This window comes from Macrobrachium nipponense, chromosome 20 (genome assembly GCF_015104395.2).
Source record: "Macrobrachium nipponense isolate FS-2020 chromosome 20, ASM1510439v2, whole genome shotgun sequence".
NCBI classification, from domain to species: domain Eukaryota; kingdom Metazoa; phylum Arthropoda; class Malacostraca; order Decapoda; family Palaemonidae; genus Macrobrachium; species Macrobrachium nipponense.
Window position 1 is genome coordinate 53856230 of NC_061089.1, and position 24581 is coordinate 53880810.

At 33.3% G+C, this 24581-nt stretch overlaps 1 long non-coding RNA gene across 1 annotated transcript in view; it reads right to left on the reverse strand.

Annotated features, from left to right (window-relative positions):
* LOC135221063 (uncharacterized) overlaps window positions 1-21536 on the reverse strand; it is a 26590-nt gene extending 5054 nt beyond the window's left edge. The window contains exon 1 of the long non-coding RNA XR_010315866.1: window positions 21361-21536. This is a non-coding gene — a long non-coding RNA (uncharacterized LOC135221063). The remainder of the gene's footprint in view (window positions 1-21360) is intronic.
* Between the last annotated feature and the right edge of the window lie 3045 nt (window positions 21537-24581).

Genomic DNA, 24581 nt, shown 5'->3' on the forward strand with positions numbered 1-24581 from the left:
TAACGTAAGTAGCAGTCATTGGTAACTCATTGTTGAGATGGTTTTACGGCCCCACCTCACATACACACACACACACACACACACACACACACACACATATATATATATATATATAAATATATATATATATATATATATATATGTATGTATCTATGTATGTATATATACAAGCAAAAGATTCACATTTGCAAGCTGGCCCTATTCATGCTTATTCCAATTTTACAAACGTAAGTAACAAGATCATTGGAAAGTGGGTTTTACATGCAGATATTATTGTTCATTATGAATATATATATATATATATAAATATATATATATATATATATATATATATATATATATATATATTTTATATATATATAGGATATATATTATATATATATATATATATATCTATTATATATATATGTATATATTTTTAATATATATATTTATATATTTATATATATATATATATATAATATATATATATATATATCTATATAGATATATAATATATATATATATATGGTGAGGCCGCTAAACCCACTTAGCAATGGCTTGCCAATGATATTGCTACTTACGTTAGTAAAAGTAGAATAAGCATCAATGGGGCTAGCTTGGAAATGGGAAACTTTTACTTGTATTCAAACTATTCATTTAAGAAGGAGAAAGTCAGTATTTCTTAAATTATCCAGACACCAATAAAAATTTATCAAACGGAGGATAACAGTATATAACACCTTATCTTAAGTCCGTTTGCATTAGGAATGCAACTTTCTATGGATAATATAACTTTCTCATGTGTCAGCGTTATTTGTCCGATTTAGATCTGTCTATCTATGTATCTATCTGTCTATCTATATAGATAGATAGATATATAGATAGATATATAAATAGATAGATAGATAGATAGATAGATAGATAGTTATACTATCCATATAAATTTGCCTTTTTAATGCAAGCGGACTTAGGAAAAGGTGTTATATATTGTTATCCGCCGTCATAAGCCCCATCCTCCTGTGTTGTCCTGTATAATCCCTGTTTTTACAAAGGTCTGACAGAAAAGTAATTCAGTAATTCCAAACACCCTAATAAAAAAAAAGAACCACAATCTACCCTAACTTGTTTGCCGGACTCTCTAACTCCATTATTGCCGCAGAAAACTCCCTTTGCTGCAATTCTAGTGTCCTCCTGTAATCTCTTACATACAATTTGGTAATGGATGTAAACCATTTACACTGTGCTGCCCACCTTTCTTCACGTCATCTGAATGCATTTGCCGGATTAAAATGCGACAAAATTCGTAACTGAGCTGTGGTTTCCTGAGCTATGAAAGTTTCTCCGTTTTATGATGCAACTCTCCCTTTTGTCTGTAGATGTATTTGATTAGCATTTTATAGAGGATTCATCGATTCCGTTTGTTCTGGACATATAGAGAAGATCTTCCTATAAGCTATCCTTAATTTTAGAGTTTTTGGTTTCCATTAAATACAAGGCAATCGGTGCGTAGAAAATTTTAAAGTAAGATTATTTCACGACATTTTGGATTTAATATTTTTCCATCTGGACAATAGAGAATTAGAAACAGTCTACAGCTTGGTAAGTATTAATTTTACCCTATTTATAATTATAGACATTTTTAATTCTCCTCCCCATAATCAGTTAGGAGAAGAAAGGAGGAAATTTACTTAAAATTATAAAGTAAATAAAAAAAGTTAATCCATTCGTAGAATAATGCTTTCTGTAGGAATGTCTTTTACAGCTACCTTGCCAGTTCTTGAAAACCAAAAACAATGCGAATGAACAAAATATGCAGAAAGAAGTAGGCCATTTAAAGTTGGTATGTATTTCTAGTACATATGAAAAACTACTGAAAACGGTTAAATAATGCGTCTTTCGGCAGCATCTTCTCCAAAGCGACTTAAATTGGAAACTGACAAGAGCTCTGAAAGGAGGAAAAAGTTAAGTATATCTTAGTTTTACCAAACCACTAAGCTGATTAACAGCTCTCCTAGGGCTGGCCCGAAGGATTAGATATTTTCTAGGAACCAACTGGTCACCTAGCAATGGGACTTTCGGCTCATTGTGGTATCCGAACCACACTATATCGAGAAATGAATTTCTATCACCAGAAATAAATTCCTCTGATTCCGCGTTGGCCGAGCCGGGATTCAAACTTTGGACTACCGGATTGGCAGCCGGGCGCGAAAACCCTCGTCCAGTGAGGAACTGACGTAGTGTCATTTGCTCGTCAGTTTTTCTTATCATCAGTTATACTTTTTCTAACATATAAGGATCTTTGGAATCAGCAAACGCAGAGGCGAAAGAACTATACTGTCAACAATAAGGGAACATAATAAAAACAAAGACGTTTTGAGGCTTTTGCAAAATCCGAGAATAATTGGGGACTTACAGTAAAATCTTGAGATTTGTAAATGCGTTTTCTACAGTGTCTTTTTATTGACTTGTAATGAAAATAATATGATTCCAAATGATTTTCCCCCATTTATTCCGTTATTCGACAATGCATACGCCGCGCACACACACACACACACACACACACACTCTCTCTCTCTCTCTCTCTCTCTCTCTCTCTCTCTCTCTCTCTCTCTCTCTCTCATGCAGAAAGGTTTTCGGAAAAATCTCAACAGTAGAGATATACAGAAGTAAAAAAAATAGCTGTAAAATATGCATAATCTCTATTCGATTAAGGTGGGAATTAAGATTATTGAATAATTTACAAGCAAATATTTACTGATATGTGTATCTCGCGCAATTGCAGAAATGACTCCGAGGAAATCAGTATAACGTACGTAAGTACGTACTTTTAATTGCAAGAAAGGCCCACCGGGAAGCCTATTTTACGTACGTAACTTTTATTTGAGCCGGTTTAACCTTTCGAGAGAGTATGATTTTCCATGAACTGTAGGTTAATGATGTATTTTGTGAACAAAAATGGCCAGGCTCATCTTCATTGAAAACAATAACGCTGACTCTATAGTTTTGCAGATGAATAAATACCAGTACCAGTAAAGACAATGACTTGTATTCATTACTCAGTTATTATTTCTAAAGAAGGAAAAAGCGCATGAATCGGTTTATTCAATGTTTCGGAAAATACTCCAAGGAAATTTTTGACCAATCAGTTTCCATGGAGATAGAAGGTTTTGCAATGTGGTCAGTGAACAGCATTTTTCTATATTAAAAAAATAATAATGGAGAGTTAGTTAAAAGAAAGAGGGAAAATGAAGTACAATATACGTATACGTAACTCAGGCATAGGATGAATTATTTTTTAGTAAAACAATAAAAAAAAGCGGGGGAGGGGTGGGGGGGGGGGAACCTTACGTGGCCACGAAAATAGCATGAATCACCAAAGCCTTTACCTGAACACGAAGTTTAAAAAAAAAAGCGAAATAAAAACTTGAACGGAAGAAGTACGAGAAATGGACATAATGTTGCTTCTTATATAAATAAAACAACTTGCCCGACTCAGCGACCCAGAACGAGAAAGTGAGAAACGAAGAAGAAAATAAATGCCAACAACAATAAGTAAAAATGAAACTGCAAGCCCGTTGGTATGAAAATTCATTTGATGTAGATGATAAAAAGGCATCATAATATTCAGCTGGATTTCAATTTAACGTTAGGTGTTCCGAATTGTGTTTAAGTTTTTAGAAGGTTTTGTAAAACAGCGTCGTGAAACTGCATAGCATAATAAAGTAGGCAAGGACTTTGCATGCATGAAATTCTGTCAGTTAGAATAAGATAATACATACGCATAGTAACTTGGATGTGAAATTAAAATCGCCACGATTAAAAGCTAGGTAATAATTGCAATATTTAGGTATCACGGGAAATCTTACATAGAATATTACTTAGAATAAGGTACTTCGATATCTATAATGAACAAGAGACAGTTATTCAAGAAAACACTTGTCGATAAGTGAACACATAGAGAAAGAGACGGAGAGATAATTTGAATTTGAATATATAGTATTTAGGCCAAGCACTGGGACTTATAAGGTCATTCAGAGCTGAAGAGGAAATTGAGAGTAAATTCTTTGGAAATTGAGGGTAAACATTTGAAATGTGTAACAGGGAGGAAAACATCGCAGTTGCACTATGAATCAATTGTTAGAAGAGGGCGGAAAGTAACATGGAAGACAGCGAATATGAAATGAGGTACAGTAAAAGGAATGAAAGGTTTTGCAGCTGGGGGCCGAAGGCACGCTGCAAAGATCCTTAAGTAATGACTACAGTGCACCACATGAAGTGAACTGACGGCAATACCCCTCCTACGGGTGGCGGAGAGATACAGTTTGAGGGATATGACACATGGAAGAACAGGAAAAGAATAAGAATGGCCAAGAAAATGAAACACCAACAAGGCGCGTGAGATGATTGCGATTTACGATTCCTTCAACATCTTGATTACAGCTGATTACAGATACAGCCTCGGCCAGTCAGCTGGGAATGGCCAGGACCCACTCCTGAATGCCATACCCACTCCTGGGAACGCCATACCCACCACCATTGCTAATACTTTAATTGAAGTGGTGCCTCTGGGAATCGTTTTCCGGCTTCATTAGATCGTTTGTTATTTTTCTCTTTGTTTTGTGGGAAAGAACGATAAGCAAATTTGAAACGTTGACGCCCGTTTATTTTTTTGTTTACCTCGGTCTCTGTTTGCTTTTTGAAAATTACCTTTAAACAAATTGCGTATTTAGTAATGATTGTTTATGCGTATGAGAAATATATAGATAGCTAGATAGATAAACAGATATATAGGTTATCAGTTAAAGACGACATTTAATTGGAGAATATTGTAAACGTAAATAGCCTGAAACTGCTTCATGCATAAAAAAAAGACTAAGTGAGCGTAATGTAACAAGGGCATTTTTATACTAGTGTGAGGAAACTTGTTAGAATTATGAGCTATGTACAACAGCAAAAAGTCATAAGAAAAATAATTTTTTTTTACAGAAAGATTCTAGTACAGTTAATATCATTACTATTTTTTACAGAAGATTCCGGTGTATTCAGATCATTATTAATTTTTTTACCGAAAGATTCTGCTGCATTTAAGATCATTATCATTTTTTTTACAGAAAGAGTCCGGTGTATTCAAGATTAATATTATTTTTTACAGAAAGATTCTGGTTTATTCAAGATTATTATTTTTTACAGGAAGATTCTAGTGTATTGAAGATCATTATTACGTTTTACAAAAAAATTCTGGTACATTTAGGAACATTACTATTTTTTTACAGAAATATTCCTGTGTATTAATTTTTTTTTACCTTAAGTTGTGTAAATGGCGAGACTTTTTCTTGAACTGCTGTTCGTGATAAAGTAAAGTTCATCAGAACTTATCTTTCTTCATTATTATACAAAATCTTAGCATGCCTGACATACGTTTAGCAAAGGTTCTGAAGAATTTTTTGATTTGTCTAAATCATATTTTGTAACTGAGAAAAAAAAACTTGTAGCATTTTCAAGAAATCTGGCCGTTGCGTAATCCATCTTATTTGTTTCTTATCGCAGTCTATGGTGTATCAAAAATTTGTAAGAGCTATCAATATTAAAGGCTCTAATCATTACAGATAAAAATAAAGATTAACAGCCCAGACAAGTTTGTATCCTAGTTTCATAATTCAATGAAAAAATATCTAGGACACCTGATTACTAATCACACTAACACGTGAATCTGTATTATAATATATATATATATATATATATATATATATATATATATATATATATATATATATATATATATATATATAGTCTGAATCTGCTTATCGGGATGCTTTCGCAGGAACAGCCATCATGAATAGAGACTGGTTATATATCTATTTTGATATTTCGAGTTCAAAAGGTTTTCTATGAATACTGATGCCATTCCCATTTTCTGTGAGTGAGATGTTATCTTAAAATAAGTGTTTCGATATCAGTAAGCCCTTGAAGGTGCATAGTTTCATTTGAGTGACTGAATCCTTTAAAGGTAACTAAATTAAAACACTCCAAAAATACCTAGAGTAAAAGTTATGTGATTGGATATTGTGGTTATATTTTTATTAAGAATGTCTCCAGTCTTCAAGAAAAATTGTTTTAAACTTTTGCTACATTTAGCAAAAAATATAATGATTTAATATTTGTAGTCTCTATTATATGGTCAAACGAGAAATGGAAAACACGACGTATGTGTTTATGTTAGTGTACGATTTTGTGTGTGTATGTTGGTGGGTGTGAGTGTGCATTACTTATTAATTACTGCTTGTGTTTGCTTTTATTTATTTATTCATATACATTAATGTAATTTTTACATAACAATTGCAAGTTGCACTTCATAGAATCTCCCTTTTCGGTCCAGACTTCCTTCAGTTTCTCTCACTACATTTTTTCCTGCAATACGTTGTAACCCAAGACCGTGAAAGTAACCCTGTAATAAATTCTAAGTCATTTCCAACTCCCGTTTTCTCATTATTAATGCTTTCTTGAGCCATATTATCTCTCATTTTCTTTATGCGATTTGATTGTCTTGAAGTTTTTTTTTTTAAAGAAACAGTCTTTCACTAAAGCAACTTTTACCTTTTACTTTCGTTCGAACTTTCGTTGATTAGTTATAGCTGCCCCTTTCCTGCTCATACAATTATCCCCATCACCGTTCATATTTATTCAGCCTGAAGAAGTTCGAAAAAAATTTAACCATTATTTTTGCTCCATAGAGAACAATCATCTGTTTTCGCTTTGATGCCAAGCAGATTTTTTTTTTTTTTTTTTTTTTTTTTTTTTTTTTTTTTTTTTTAGGAAGGTCAGCCTTTTCTCTCTAACTTGTTCCCTGAAGCTCTCCCTTATTCACTCGAGGTTCTTCAGCTATCTCAACCGATTGATGGGTGCTTACTATCACTATCTTATCTGTTTACTCAAACATTCGCCATGGAAATTCTAGACCTATCTCGTAGTGTACCCTTCCTGATATTTCCTTTGAAAGAAATTATTTGTAATTTTTCCTTTATATCCCTCTCTGTTTTACAGCCACATACACACAATATATATATATATATATATATATATATATATATATATATATATATATATATATATATATATATATATATGTGTGTGTGTGTGTGTGTGTGTTTTGCACAGAAAGAAATAAGAGACAGTAAAAGTTAAAAAAAAAAGAAGAGAAATGCAGCATAATCCTTTATAAAGAAATTATATGGTAGAGTACTAAATGCGTTTGGTCCAAAATATATTTGGGCATCAGCTGACGATGAAACTCTTTCAAAACTGGGTTGAATGGCGATCAGCAGGGCAGAACGTGACCAGGTCGCCCGCAAATGCCAGTGCATTACTTTACCAATAATTTGGCTTTTAGCATTTTAATATAACCTCACGTTATTGTGGAGTGCCATCCCATGTGACTAGTAGATAAGTAATCTTTACAAGATAAACCACGCAAGTTTCTCAAGATGAAACGTTTTATACTGAAAGGCATCTCTTTATTTTTTTCATCAGATTTGATTTGTGTTTATTCATTCATGATTTTTTTTCTTTCCATTAATCATTTTTCGAATTTCATCGATGAAGCAACTTCACGCTGAAAATATTTTTGAAATATTCATCGTTTTGGATTAATTGGTGAAATGAGTAATATTTTTTTTCTAAATAACCTTAGGAATAAAACTGCTTAAGTATTTATATCTGGCAGTAAATCATGTAAGCTGAATGAAAAGAACAAGATGTGCTCTTTTGCATATTTTGTTTCCAAGCCGATTCCAGGGAATTTGCCATCGCTTTTGCTTATTTTAGTGATTTTTTCAGTATATATACATCATATAAATAAATATTTTTATGCATACATATATATATAATATATATATATATATATATATTTATATATTATTTTTTATGATATATATATGTATATATATTATATATATATATATATATATATATATATATATTACACGTATATAACAAATTGCATAGCATAAACTTAAAGGCGTATATACGTGAAACAAAATTATAAAGAAACTCGGCGTAAGCTGTTGGCGATAATCTTCCCTCCATTCTTCTTCTCCATCCGTTTTCTGATAAGCACAAACACACTTAAAAAAAAAAAGAATAAAAAAAGGACGGAAAAGCCTAAAATGCAAGCAGTTACACGAAATATACGATGGTACATCAGTAAATAAATCCCATGATAAGGTCCTCTCTCTCTCTCTCTCTCTCTCTCTCTCTCTCTCTCTCTCTCTCTCTCTCTCTCTCTCGTAACAAATAGTCGGCTTTGGCGCTAAATTGCATCTGGGATCTTCTCGGGTAAATGTGAAAATACTTATTATAGAGTCATATTTTCCTCCTCACATAAAAGATGAGTTAAATACATATTAAGTTAATGTTAACTGGTGCTGCTGTTAGATCTAAATGGAGAGGAATAAGTTGTGGATATATTAACCAGTATTGACGGAGGAAATGGATAGAGGGAAACATTAAACAGATATGTTTTATCACGTAAATTTTCCATTCTTAAGGAAAGGCATTATTTCTTATCCATGAGGATTTTCTTCAAATTTCTTTTGGGTACGATTTTTGTATTTGTGTGTTTTTCCCGCGCATACTACTGGCAGGCGCAGATGCACTTTTCATCTGTAATTTCTTTAGGGTCAGTGTAAGTTATTAAGTTATTCCCAACGTTTAGTGTTTCAATACGAAGGATTTTATTTTACTTAATTGATGTATGTATATATATATATATATATATATATATATATATATATATATATATATATTATATATGTGTGTGTGTGTGTGTGTGTGTGTGCGTGTGTATGTATAATTTGCTCACCACCTAGACACATACAAACACACATATGTATGTAGCCTATATACATAATATGCATGCATGTTTGTGTGGGTAGGTCTTGTGACATTCTACCAATAACCACGACACACAACTTATTTGGTCAAGGTTTGAATTATCTGGCAAGAGTAGAGCGATGTGGATTTATTCAAGGAAAGTAACCGAGTCTGTATTCACATGAGCAACGAATTATGTACTTGGAAGCTAGTAGACTCTTGTGGGTCACAACCAGCGTAGAGATGGGCTCGGGATTAACAAAAATTCAAAGTCATAAATGAAATTCATATGGTCATCCTAAGGTTTAAAGAGTCGAAACCCCATGTCAAATGCTAATTATTAAGGATAGAGACAGGGGAAAAAAGAACACAAGGTGTGATCCGACCTCCAGCTTACTTGGAATGTTTGCAAGATTTTCCCCTTACACATAAGTGTTAAGCATTTTATTCCTAAGTTAATGTGAAATGTTCTTCGTAACTAATACTCATAAGTAGTACTACTCATACTATAAACAAGGATCAAATAAAAAGGACACAAATTAAATACGTTCATATATTCTCAATTATAAGTGGAATCAAAATAATTGAACAGAAACATAGACTCTAAATTCATTACACCAAGTAAATTAAAACATGCTAAAATCTATGGTCAAATAGAACCTTGTTTCACCAACGAAAATTAAAATAAATATGCTATATTTCATTAGAAACAATTTTCTTCACTGTTTAGAAACAATTTTTCTGTAATGTTTAACATGTACATTATTTTTTTTTTTTTTTGCATTTTTTTTAAATAAATAAATCATAAATATTCTATCCTAAAATTCCTGTATCTTTAACTCAACACAAGCACCTTTTTCAGACCTTTCTAGGGTCCTCCCACAACAACAGAGTAGTTTGTGGGCTTACTCCCCGAGTAAGCGAAAAAAGTTATGAATCAATCATTCATACGACCAATCAATCAGTCTTATCTAACCACTGGTACTTAAATCTTTCCTTTATTTGGAGATGGTAAACTAGCTTTTTTTTTTTTCTGAAAGTACCTTTTGTTAACTTAAAAGAAAATTTAGTGGTAAAATCGTCATGAAACGGACTCTCTTGGTATAAGCTAATTGCGATCATTTTGCACTTTTAAATGTTCATCCTTTGCTTTAAAATCGCTATTAGGGAAGTAACAGAATTACATGAAAAGCGCACAAAACACATTGAAATGGCGATTTTAATATCAAATCTTCATGCCTTTCGGAAAAACGAATCTCGAATTCTCTTTCGGTGCAATTTCATTATTTGGCTTCGAAATTTGAATTGATGCAATTAGACATTTTTAAATTAAAAGAAAAAGAAATGAATATGAAAAAAAGAAAAAAGAATTGGACTGTGAATGACGAATGGAAAATTTGATTAAAAGAATCGGGTGGGGGATAATTGCCTATGAGATTCAGAGAGGAGCCCTTTGGATATTCTACGGGATAATACTTGGATTAAAGCTCTTTTTACCTACCCGGATATCAGGTCCTTTTATTTTATATCAATCTATTTTACATTATTCCAATCATTTCCATCATTGCGTTGCCCAGGCGTGATCAGGTTTCCAAAGCGACGATCAAAGAGGTACAGATAATTCCCACTTTGGTCTACGTCCTGCGAATGATTTCGTCGGTAATTACAAGGCTGTGGCTGAAGGCAGCAGTAATGACGAGCTTTTTAGTTGAAGGTAGGTGTGAAGACAAGCTTCCACTTGCAGGTAGCAGTAATGACAGGGATCCTGTTGAAGGTAGCAGTAATGACGAGCTTCCCATTGAAGGTAGCAGAAATGACAAGTATCCTGTTGAAGGTAGCAGTAAAGACGAGTTTCCATTGAAGGTAGCAGAAATGACAAGCTTCCTGCTGAAGGTAGCTGTAAAGACGAGCTTCCCGTTGAAAGTAGCAGAAATGACAAGCTACAGTTGAAGGTACGTAGTAGTAATGACAAGCTTCCTGTTGAAGGTAGCAGAAATGAGAAGCATCCTCTTGAAGGTAGCAGAAAGGACAAGTCTACAGCTGAAGGTAGCATTAATGATAATCTTCTTGTTGAAATTAGCAGCAAAGGCAAGCTTCCTGTTGAAGATAACAGTAATGACAAGCTTCCAGTTGAAGGTAGCAGCAATGACAAACATCCCGTTGAAGATAGAAGTAATGACAAGCATCCTGTGGAGGGTAGCAGAAATGACAAGCCTAGGGTTGAAGGTAGCAGCAATGACAAAACAAACCTCCCGTTGAAGGTCGAAGTAATGTCAAGCTTCCTTTTGAAGGTAGAAGCAATGGTAAGCTTCCTGCTGAAGGTACATGTAATGGCAAGCATCCTGTTGAAGGTAGCATTAATGTCACGCTTTGTGTTGAAGACTGCACATGACGATTCTATAGCTGAAGGTAGGTTTACTGACAACCTTCCAGTTTTAGGTGGCAGTAATGACAAGCTTCTGGCTGAAGGTGTCGAACAATATCAAATCAGAATAACGAATCGTTGCAATAATTAAATGGTTAAATTTTGAGTAATTACACGAAAATATTTGTTGATTACCAATTATCAATTCACTGGAGAGTTTCTCCAGCAAATGATGGGAGTGATTCCAGTTTACTTTGGAAGGCAATAGTAAGCATATGGTTAGCAATTGCTATATGCGGGCTTGTAGTGCTGACTAATTTCTCTGATATCGGAAAACCCATAGATAGCGATAGTAGTGATTCTTAGTAATAATACTGATAACTAAAAGCCACTGGCTTATATCAGGGGGTTAAAACAATCTTCAGAAAATAGCACTGATCTCATGGGCGATGTTTGTGGAAGTTGCTAGCAATTGGGGAAAGTAATTTACAAGTTCGTTAGCAGTAAGGACATTTCTCCTCCAGTAGTAGCTACAGATTTCTACCTGTTGATGGCAGATGCAATGACCTAGATTTAAGATTAATTGCCAATTTAATGCAGTATGAAATTATTACATGCCAGTTGTCTTTTATATGAAAAAATGCAGACTTCTTTAGAAAGAAGAGACACCAAACAAATGTCAGTAGTTATTAGATGTCCTTTGCAGTTTATAGCTGCTGTTTCAAGTTAGTACCTGCTACCTTCTGCTTTCTGTTTTTTTTTTTTAAGTAATTTCATGGACAAAGTTGAATGGTCATTAATAGACAAGAAATATTCCATGAAATAAAATGACATTGTATAAAAAAAATTGGTTATAGATAAGATGCAAAATTAAATACAGATAGAAAAAATACATAGTGAGAAAATAAATGTCTCGGGCTTAAGCTTAAAACATTGGTTGCATGGTTACCTGGCACAATGCAAATTGATTCATTCATTAAAATAAAGACCGGCCCCGCCCCACTTCCCCACCCTATTCCCTTCGTTAAGCAGTGGGAACTTCATAGGAATCAAGGAATATTATGCTTCGCATCTACCCCACAAAAAATGGCTAATGCAAGAAGCGGCTGCAAACGTGTGGCTAGACCGAATGTGATAAGATATTAAAATGTAACTGTGAATATCCATGGTAATTCAAGTGCTCGAGCTTATGACTCAGTTAATTATAAATTAGCTACAGGCCTAAAACTTACTGGAATAATTACCACAACGCAATGGCTTCTTGTTAAAGTAACTGCGACATTTTGCCTACACATATGTTTTACGAATATATATATATATATATATATATATATATATATATATATATATATATATATATATATATACTTACACATACACCATCTCCTTTTGTTACTCTTCCACTCAACGCATTAGGAGTGACCAGCTGAGTCCGGACTCCAGCATAGTTTTCATAATGAATAATTTAACGATATGCATATTGCTCCCTATTGGAAACGGTAAAGTCTTGCATAATGCACAATTATACCAACCAATTCGCTTTCACACAAGCATTCAAATTCCGAATCCCATAACTTATGAGAGAGAGAGAGAGAAGGCGTATGCCCTTAAATTCATAAACAAGAAGAGAGAGAGAGAGAGAGAGATTGAGAGTGTGGTGGGGCGTGCCGAGATGCAAGTAACGTATGCTTCTCTTTGTAATGTGAGAGTACAAGCACCCGAGAGGCTGCATCTGAAAATTTCAGGCCGCTGTTGATGACGTCACTTTCTGCGGGGTTCCGAGATTGAAACAAGGGAAATGCATAATGCGCCAAGCCGGAGTAGCGGGGACTTGTATTACGATGCCATGCATAATTCGGACTTACATTATTCATACTCCCCCTGGGGATGAAATAGGAGTAAATTCACGTAACATAACGTAACGCGTTATCCTGTGTACCTTCGTTCGGACTGCTCTGCCATTTTCTCTCTCTCTCTCTCTCTCTCTCTCTCTCTCTCTCTCTCTCTCTCTCTGTATCTTTTATTATGGCAATGCCAAATTTATATCATGTGGTGTTAATGATTCAACTTAATGTAAGGATCGTTTATCATTCATTATTTATTTATTATTTATTTATTAAGATTAGCATTGGCATACATATTAAAAAGACAAACATTTTATTGACAAAAATATTATATAGGATTTTTGCTGTTGCTGTTTATTATTATTATTATTATTATTATTATTATTATTATTATTATTATTATATTATTATTATTATTTTACCGGTGTACTGTCAGATAAATGGAATAAATAGCTAGATTTAATTTACATGTGTACGTAGCAAGGGCAAAACATCTAAAATATATTGACATAACTGAAAATTAATAATGGGCCTTTTATCTTCACACACATATATGTATGTATGTATGCATGTATGTATATATATATATATATATATATATATATGTATATATATACACATACATGTATGTGTTTGTGTGTATCAAGATAAAAGGCCCACAAAACACTACTTATACGTTGTCTGTTGATTATGGTAAAGTGTAATAGTCAAGGGTCATACGGGTGACGGTAACTATTGATATATTCTTACTGATATTTACTACTCATTAAAATGCCCTAAAAAATACATAGCCGATGTATAGCAATAAGAATAAAAAATGAATTTAATATTGCCTTGAACTTGTTTGTCCATCGTATAAGAGAAAGTCAACGATTGTATTTTGAATCAAAACAACTCTCTAATCTCTCTATAAATATGTTTATCTTCAAGAACTGAAGAGACCCGCTTCCCCACCGGTGGAAATGACATAGATCACTGATAAAGTACTTGGATTTTTAAGATAGAAACGAAATAACGTAATCGGCAGAGTGGTTACAAGTGATAAAAAAAAACCAGTTGTTACTGAGGCATTGATAAGTATAATTTTAGTGCCATTCTTTTTTTTTTCTTTTTTCTTTTTTTTTGGGTGGGTTGGGTTATGGAAAAATGGTATACTTCCATTTTTTCCGTTTGTTAGCTGATATATTATTCGTAGTGATTCATTGTTTAATGTTTTTATTTGAGGGGAGGTGCTCTTCACTGATTATTTTTCCAATGCAATTTTTAGCTAATTAAAAAAGTATTTACATTTTATAACCTTAACATTATAATCACGAAAATAAATACAGCTTAATTCACATTAACGTAAGCTCACAAATGCAAATAAATAAATATTTAGTAAATATTTAAATAAATGAATATTTAAACAGATCAATCAATAAATACATCTACAGTAAAATATAAAATCGTCACGCATACCTGTCATAAAATGTTACCGTAAAAATCGCCAGGTGAATAAATATGGCTTCCCATGTCATTTCGACGACGTATTACATCACAGGTCTTTCTTTATCTCTCGGCGTCTATGAAAAGCGACCAATTCTCTATCGGAGCCCCGAGGTTCAAGTCAAGGAGAGGTTGATAACCTTAACGTTTTATCGCCGTGACCGCAGCGATTTATCTAAGACTTGGAGATTAGCCACTTATCTGTAAGCAGCCATTGAGTCGGGCCTAAAACGGATGATCGGTGAAGTTGTACTTAGCATGAAATGAAAAGCCGTGGTTCAGAAATCGCTTAGCAACAAGGCTTCTGAAAAACGTTTACCTCATGTGGAATGATTTTTTAGAATTATGATCTCTTTCTAGATTCTGTAATGACGACCAATTTTTTTTTTCTAGTTGGTCATGATGACAGTCACCTTAACATGTCCGTAAGAGGGGTGCCGTCAATGCACCTCACGCGGTGCACTGTATGCATTACATAAGATTCATTGCAGCGTCCCTTAGGGCCCTAGTTGCAACTTTCATTCTTTTTACACTTATCTCCTCCATTCGTATTCTCTTTCTTCCATCTTGCTCTCTACCCTCTCCTAACGATTTTTTCTTAGTGCAACTGTGCGATTTTTCTCCTTTTGCTTCTTAAAAACCGTTCAACTCCCAATTACTCTGTCAACGTTGAATGACTCCTAGGTCCCAGCGCTTGGCCTTTGGTCTAAATGCTATTCCATACCATAACATCTTGCTTCTTTGATAATGAGAATCACTTTTTCGTACAGTTCTTGATTATGCAAGTAACATTTCATGGAATCTTTGATAATATTAATCTCAGATGTTCCTTGAATCTGTAGTTGTATTTGAATATCCTAAATATTATTCAAATATTTCCTTGACTTTTTAATGATGACACATTATTTTTCACTGACATTCAGAATCCTTTTTAAAAAGTGGTTTAGGATGAAAAAAGGATCTTTCCCATATATCATAGATTCTTCAGCGATGAATAACACCATTTTCCATAGCTAATTATGTTGTCAGATTTCATTTTATCTAGACATACAGATTATGTTTTTAAAGTGCAGTTTAGGTTGACAAATTATCTTTCTCAGATATCGTAGATTCTTTAAAGGTAATAAAAAATCATAGCTTATTGTGCCGACAGACATTAGTTTTTCCAAGATGTTTTGAGATTAGGTTTTGATGATAATGGCTAAGGTATAATATAAATAACTTTATCACATCTCGCTTTGCTATAATCGCGCTGCCATGAATTTTTATAAATGTTATAAAACCAGTAAATTAAATTCTGATAAATAAAAAAGGGCCCTCAGTATTCCAATAAAATCAGATCTGTGGTCAGTGTGTGAATGGAGCGAATGAAGAAAGCTCCAGATTATCAGAAAACAAAGAACAGTTTCGAAAGTGAAGTAAAAATCCCTTGTGACCTTTAGCATCTCGAGCGTTGTTTTGTTTATCTTTCCTGTGATAATTGGGGCGTTTGGTTGCCGTCTAGGCTGTCAGTTACATGCAGATATTATTGTTAATTATGAATATATATATATATATATATATATATATATATATATATATATATATATATTATATATATATATATATATATAAGGGAGAACTTTCTCCCTAACAAATAACACCCACTTAACTGCTAAGGGATCATGTACTAAATAATCTTGCTCAAATATTTAAAATTCCTTTTAGAAAATAAAGTTTAAGGATATTACTTGGTATGTAATAAAATATATATTTATATTAATATAGATATATATATATATATAGTATATATATATATATATATATATATATATTTTTTTTTTTTTTTTTTTTTTTATTTTTTTTTTTTTTTTTTTTTTGTTGATGGTCCACTATTTACTTCTTCGCTCCCTATCAGCACTGTTGACAAACCTGCTCGTTCTTCAAAATTCCGGCTAAAATGTTTAATATCTGGACTTCAGGAATCCATAAGCGTTCCAGCTTCTCGTTTGACAGCACTTTATGTTCAACGCAAACGAGCTGGGACGAACCATTTTCGAAACGGCTAGTTTCCTTAATTTCCACTATGAATCAGCATGATGCGACGCCTGGCGATAGCATCTCCGCATGAAAAATGCGCTGACGTATCGCTAACCACGTACGAGAGATATTTATCGCCAATAAAGCGAAGAAAAAGAAGAGATGGATTTTGACAAGTCAGCAAATACTGATACCACTTTTACCGAAAATACTGAATTCATGCTGATGCTTACCCCTCCTTCCTCAGAGCCCTAGAGTCTGCCCCTTTCTACCCTGCTCTCCCCCACCCCCCTACCCCCGCCCGGTTCCCAACCCCCCTGACTGACCTCCTATATACGCTCTTAATACCTGTGTTCCTTCTCTATTTGCTTAGCCCAGCGCATCGGTGATAAGCGACCCCGCAGCTATAAGTTACGGTCCATTCGGTCGTAAATTGATGAAATATCTCGCTGGTGCACCTTGTGATTAGGGGCTTATGTCCTGAAGTTCATGAAGCGTAATTAGGGGGCCGCGAAACATTTACTACAAAAGCGCAAGCATTATTAAGAACGCTTGCGATTGGGTTTTGCTTTTACACACGGGAGATCGAAGGAGAGGCAGACGAAGAGAGAAAAAAAATATATATTTCTTTATTTCCAATTTCTCAAGCTAAGTGCCAGGTTACTTTGATTTGAGGGCGAATTTATAAAGCGAGAGTATCAAGCATACAGTACAGAGGTATATTCTTTATGGGATCTTACAGATTGGCGTTAACATCTTGCAGAAATTATATTGCTTTTGAGTGGGAGTTTTATATATATATATATATATATATATATATATATATATATATATATATATATATATATATATATATTGCATTGTTAAAGACTGAAAATATTAGATTGACGTTTTATTGCCCTTTATTTTCTTTATTATTATTATTATTATTATTATTATTATTATTATTATTATTATTATTATTATTATTATTATTATTATTATTATTATTATTACTTAGAACATGAACCCTTTTCATGTGGAACAAGCCCGCAGGGGCTATTGACTTGAAATTCAATCTTCCAAAGAATATTGTGTTCATCTGTAAGAGGTAACAAGAAGGTGATGGGAAATGTAGAAAGAAAAGATCATTTAATAGAAAAGAGAATAACTTGTATCTTCTTTCTCTGTTCCCTATTGAATTATAAGTGGAATCCAAGTAAATACTTGTTTTGATTTATTACATCGTTCTTGTGGAACGTAATTCCGAATAGCAAAAGGGATATTAGATAAAGAAATAATCGTTTTATTGCATTATTATTCGTTTCTTTTTAATTTCTTAGTAGATTCCTAGACTTATATGATTCCTAAAAGGGAAGCTTTTTAGTTCCTTACTTTCCTTTTTAAACAAAAAATATACACGAATTGGAACTTTACTCTGAACACCGAACGAAATATTACATAAACGTTTCGTTATGGAACTTGACTTTGAACAACGAACGAAATATTAACATAAACGTTTCTTCGAATCTTGATCCTCATTTTCAAGTATTGAGTAGATTGCTAAATGTCTCTGCTAGATAAAAAGAAATCTTTTTCGTAACCGTATTTTTTTTTATACATGGAACTGAGAAAATATTCACGACATAGAACGTAAGTTTGAATCACGACCGAAATATTAGATAAACGTGGTATAGCATCTTAATCATTATCTTTCAAACTTCTAGGGGAGGTTCCAAAATATAAGGAAGGTTTTTAGGGACCGTATATTTTTTTTTGTTTATACATGGAACTGAGAAAATATTCACGATATGGAACGTAACTTTGAACAACGCGACACTATTCCGGTCCGCGCCAGTGAACAGGAAAAAACGAAACAATTTGTCTCTCTGGCCAACGACCTTTCTCTCTCTCTCTCTCTCTCTCTCTCATCTCTCTCTCTCTCTCTCTCTCTCTCTCTCTCTTCAGGAACACAACCAAAAAATGTGACCCATTTGGAAATGGCCTGGTTTCGCCTGTAGGTATAACGATCAAACTTTTGTTTCTCTCGCGGAAAATTTATTTTTCCGAATTGGTCATTTTGCATGATGGGGCCCGATCGACTTTTGGACGGCACTCCTTTGTGAGTGGGTCACATGAGGCAGAGATATTTCGTCGAATTTCTAAATAAAAAAAATGATAAGTTTCATTTTAAGAGGTTTTCGATCGGCAGCTTATTTGCAACATTTTGGAAAGATTTTCATGAATTTTTTTTAAGGTGAAATTTTCTGTACGCATCCCTCATAACACTATAAATCAACACTGTATTTTCATTTGGATATCTATTGAAATCCCAACCCACCGACCCTGGCCGATACCTTAAAGATTAAAATAGAATTGCCAATGGTTGTGATTAGTCTTAAAAATGTTTAATTTCTGCTTCTCAGAACATTTTTACTGGAAGACCTATAGCTCTCAGTCTGTCTCGTGTAAATACCTTCAATTCTGCCTCCCTGTGGGTTACCTGCGCTGTGCCAATCTAGGAACGAAATAATAAAAATGATGTCACAGTATTTCATATTTGGACAACAGCTACACCGAAAAGTTATGATTTCACTAATGGATAGCAACGTGACGTGAATGCGTTGTTAGCCGTTGCTGGGTCAACAATGTTGGTGCTCCTGTTTTTACGAGTCGAGTATTTTTTTAATTATTTTCATTTAACATAATAATAATAATAATAATAATAATAATAATAATCAATAATAATAATAATAATAAATAATAATAATAATAGATATGTTTTAAGTCATGGATATTGATTTTTTTTGGCTAAGTTAAGAATGTATTGGAAGAGTTTTTAAAGGAATTTGTAATTGAAAATCTTTACTTCTTGCTCAAGATGTATGAATTTATATGTACATATATACATGTGCATGTATATGAATATGTATATATATGTATATACAGATATATATCACAATGTAAACATATATGACTATATAAACATAATATATATAGGTACATATATATAATTTATATGGATATACTATCATATATATTAATTTTAAAATATATATATACTATATATATATATATTATATATATATGTATATACAGATATATATCACAAATTGTAAACATATAAGACTATAAAACATAATATATATAGGTACATATATATAATTTATATGTATATACTATATATATATATATATATATATATATATGATATATATATATATATATTATATATATATATATATAAGATTAATTCGAACCAAGTAACAACGAAGGTAATTACACTTTTTTAAAGAAGTAATCTAACCAAATTTTTATAGAATGTATCATAGCTGTTGCTCTTGACTTTCGAGTTAAGAGTGTGCCCCAACCAGCAACCCCCCACCCCCACCACCACCAGTACCACTCAATCAATCATCCCACCCTTCGCTAACAAACATCAAGTTCTCCTTTACTTATTTGATAACTGTTGCCTTGAGAACGCTTATCTGTTTCGGACACTCACTCGATGTCTGGTTCTATGTCTGATGAGTCTCGTAGATTTAAGCTAACTTTTTTTAAGGAAAAGAAAAAAATATATTGGCTCTTTACCTTCACATCTATGTAATCTCCGTTAATAGTCCTAGACTGGAAAAAACCTTACTTGTCGCTTATAGCAAATAATATAATTTCATACTTATATTCTTGCTGATCCTTTTTTACTGATATTTTAACCACGACTGAAAGTGCAGGAATAAGAAGAGTATATCCTAATTACTCTGAATATTTATTTTTATATTTTATTCCTTAAGGAAGGCTTTCCTTTGATAAGATATACTAGTGTTTACAGGTATTTAGAATTTCGTCGTATAATCATGTCCAAGATATTTGATAGTTACATATATGATTAGTTAAACATATACACATACGCGCGCGTGCGCACACACACACACAGATTATATATATATATATATATATATATATATATATATATATATATATATATATATATAACTTGGGAATTATCAGGTTTTATAGCCAGGAACATTTATATGTAAAAATTCAAACGCCATTGAAAGTACAACTGTAATGAAAACATCTACAAAAATAGTTTAAAAAATGTTAGTGCTTTCATTCAAATCTGGGAGTGAAATGAGAGTTAACACAAAAACCCTAATATCACATGCAGATATAGAGAGCCTTACCTCTAAGGCCTTTTGTGTATATGTGTGTGTGTGTGTGTGTACATGTGTGCGTGCTTGCGCGTGTTTTAAAGATTGATGTCGCTGTAACTTTTCTTGATAACTTCACCGTCTCGAGATATTCTTTTCGCAGAAATGTTTTATCAGGTACCCAATTTTTCTTTCCTATTTTTCCTCGCAGTTTCTCTCATCTTCATCAACATCGGTTTTCCTGACCCCTTAGTTCTTGGCTTCCATTTATCTTCAGCACTAAACGCTCTCTGGAGATTTTCCACTTCATATTTCTCTCTCTTTCTCTCTGGCTCGCATACGTATTCGCGGTTTTTTCAGAAAAATTGGATTACTCTCTCTCTCTCTCTCTCTCTCTCTCTCTCTCTCTCTCTCTCTCGGAGACAGAAAACTTTTCAGACATCTCTCCTTGTTAGTACCAAACCGATCATCGAATCAACGTACCGAAGAGGTTTCAAAAAGTACAGGTATAATAAAAAGTAAAAAAAAAAAAAAAAGCTAGGAAAAAAGGAGGCATTAATGCTTCAAATTAAACAAATCTTGTTACTGCAAGACGTCATGTCCTTGTCCCACACTTATCTCTGGTCTCTCGGATCGTCTAGAACCCACCAGCTTTTAGAAATCGTACCACATCGCAGACAGTAGTATCCTCGCCGAGAATTCTTGCGAATTAACAGAAGTCATTAGCAAGTCCACAGAACACTCCCAGATCACTGATAGCTGATTTAATTAGGAATGAAAATGTAAAAAAAAAGAAAAAAAAATTATTCACTGTCCGTCAGTTCTTTACGGGAAAGCTTCCAATCATTTACTATCTTAATGCAGTGACAATGTGATAGGGAGGGATAGTTGCGTGTCGTGTGCATACGGCTGAATGTATTTTACACACGGTGTTTGTTTAGATAAAAAAAAACACCGTGTGCAGGGTCAGTAAAGCGCTTTTTAATACTGACTCTGGGTAAATGATTTATGAATTAGGGGGAGGTTAGACCTGATACCTTTCAAACGGGATCTAATTTTTGAAAGGTGGCGCCAAATGGATTTGCCTCTTGTGCTTTGATGTGTACGAAATCGTTGGTATGTATGTGTGTATATATGTGTGTGTATGTTTTTGTATGTATGTATGTATGCATGTATGTATAACATGAATCAATATTCACATATATAAGCTTATTAAGATGTGTATTCATAAATTTAAACTCATTTATCTGCTAACTAACGAATAAAGAATTTAGTAAGAATGAAAACAATACTTTTTACTCGTAAATGTATGTTTGTAAAACTACATACATTTATAAATATACATGGAAATTGGGTCACTATATGAACAGTGCAAAGTTTATTCTGTAATTAAGGCATGTCGGAGCATTAAATTTTTTGCTCGGAATTATGTAGATTTATTATGAGTTGCCATGTAAATGGTTATTGCAAAATGTTTCTTGCTGGCTATAATAAATATTTGGCTTCTGACGCTAGCAGGACATGTAATCAGCAACTCTCTCTCTCTCTCTCTCTCTCTCTCTCTCTCTCTCGCTCTCTCTCTCTCTCTTCTCTCATATATATATATATATATATATTATATATATAGATATATATATATATAGATATAGATATATATAGATATAATATTTATATATAAAATATATATATATCTATATATATCTATATATATATATATATATTATATATATATATATATATATATATATATATAGAGAGAGAGAGAGAGAGAGAGAGAGAGAGAGAGAGAGAGATAAAATACATACTTATATATATATATATATATATATATATATATATATATATATATATATATATATATATGTATATGTATGTATATATTCTCTCTCTCTCTCTCTCTCTCTCTCTCTCTCGTAGCGAATATGTTCTTTATAGTTCGATTGTAATTCAATTGCTGCGTACTAATGCTAAAGGCTTAATGTAATTTCGCTGTAGGATTAGAGGCTCTTTGGAACTATACTTCCATCGCGTGACCTGCCGAGATACCATTGGATTTTCGTGAAATTTAGCGAAAACCCTTACAAATGGGTAAAATAGTTGTATCAAACGCTGGGGATTTCATAGCAATGATTATCGTCAGTAACCAAAAGCACCAACCAGAATTGTACAAAAACTTTTGAGGCATTAATTAAATTTCTCCGGGATGTGACCTACTCACTGATTATTATTGTCTCATCCAGAACCACTTACGAGTGGCACTGATGATGAATTAACCCGAACCAGGCGATTCTTTTTCTTTTTATGAGTTGTGGGGAATTAATGAGATTAGTATTATTACTGTAAACATTATGCCTGATTGGATGAAATACCTCAAAGAGCGAAACTTCATGGTAATCAGCCATTAGGACAGTAACGTGTGGTCTTTTGTACGTTTGGATTTATAACTAATTTCGAATCATGAGCTCGACTGAATGTCAGATTTTGCTGTAAAGGGGCACAGGCAGCATTACAGTGTTCTTTCGTTCATTTTGACTAATAAACTATACTCTGTTTTTTTTCATCTGTCCATCCGCCTTTGGTGTTTGCGCATGGTAACACTGCGTCCTGGGCTTTAAATAATATTCTATTTCGAATATTAACGGTGTAATTCGCATATAGTGAATTCTTAAAACACTTTTCAGTTGAAAATGTACACCCAGATATCCTTTTATTTACCTAAAACTTACACATCGCGTAACTATTTAAAGCCCGGGTCGCAGTGTTACCATGCGAAAACACTACAGGCGGATGGACAGATGGAAAAAAAAACAGAGTATAGGTGATGTCTAATGTGGAGGCAAGGCGGTAAATCCGTTCTTTTACTTCGTAAATTTAGCAGTAGTAAGGCTGCTGTATTGCTAATTCTCTTGCGTATATTCACGTCGGTAAAGTCATTTCTTAATACACATTGATGCTCTGCTTTGTGTTTCTTATTGGTTAGTTGTCACAATAGCCTACCGCATATAATTTATATTAAGACTGAAATAAGAACACATGTAGATTTTTTTTTTCGTTATTTTGTATGTTGGCTTGTGCATTACATTCAGTGATATATTTTCCTTTCTGTTCTCAGTTTTTCTCAAGAACTTCTCTTGGCCACCTTTACTAACTATCTATTATGGTAAAGAAAAGTAGGTCTTTAAGGAGAAAATCTCGTGAAAGGGTAAATTCAAGATTCAAGTTCCAGCACAGGATAATTTTATATATGTATGTAATGTATGTATTGTATGTATGTTATGTATGTAGTATGTCTGTATGTATGTATTTATGTATGTATGTATTTATGTTGTATGTGTAGTAGTATGAAATAATTTAACGAATAAATAAAAGTATGTAAACAAACATAAAAGACAACCCACAGAAAAGACTTACGACCCTGAGGAATCGAAAGTGCCAGTATATCTCCCTACACGGACCCCATCTTTTATCAAAACGAATAAGAACACGGCGCACAATGCTCGTCAGGAACAGCTGTTGTATCCTGCTGAGGGCTGTTCTTCCCGTAGGACCCCGGTAGCTTTCCCGTTCTGCAGCGCCACTGCTGATCGACAGCAGTTACAGGGAATGATTGCCATTGTACGCTCTATTTCATGTGGAATTCCTGGATTCCATCAGTTATATCACTCTGAATTGACAGTACTTGTCAAAGAAAGGGTTTTAAGGCAAACAGACACATCATATATATATATATATATATATATATATATATATATATATATATATATATATGAAACTACTGCCTAGGGGTAAGAAATGATGCTATTTTGGTCTAATTGTATATGTAGTAAGTAGGCATTCAGAGTCGCGCGTATTTGTTACTGAGCCTTCTTTTTTTTTTACGGGGGCGAG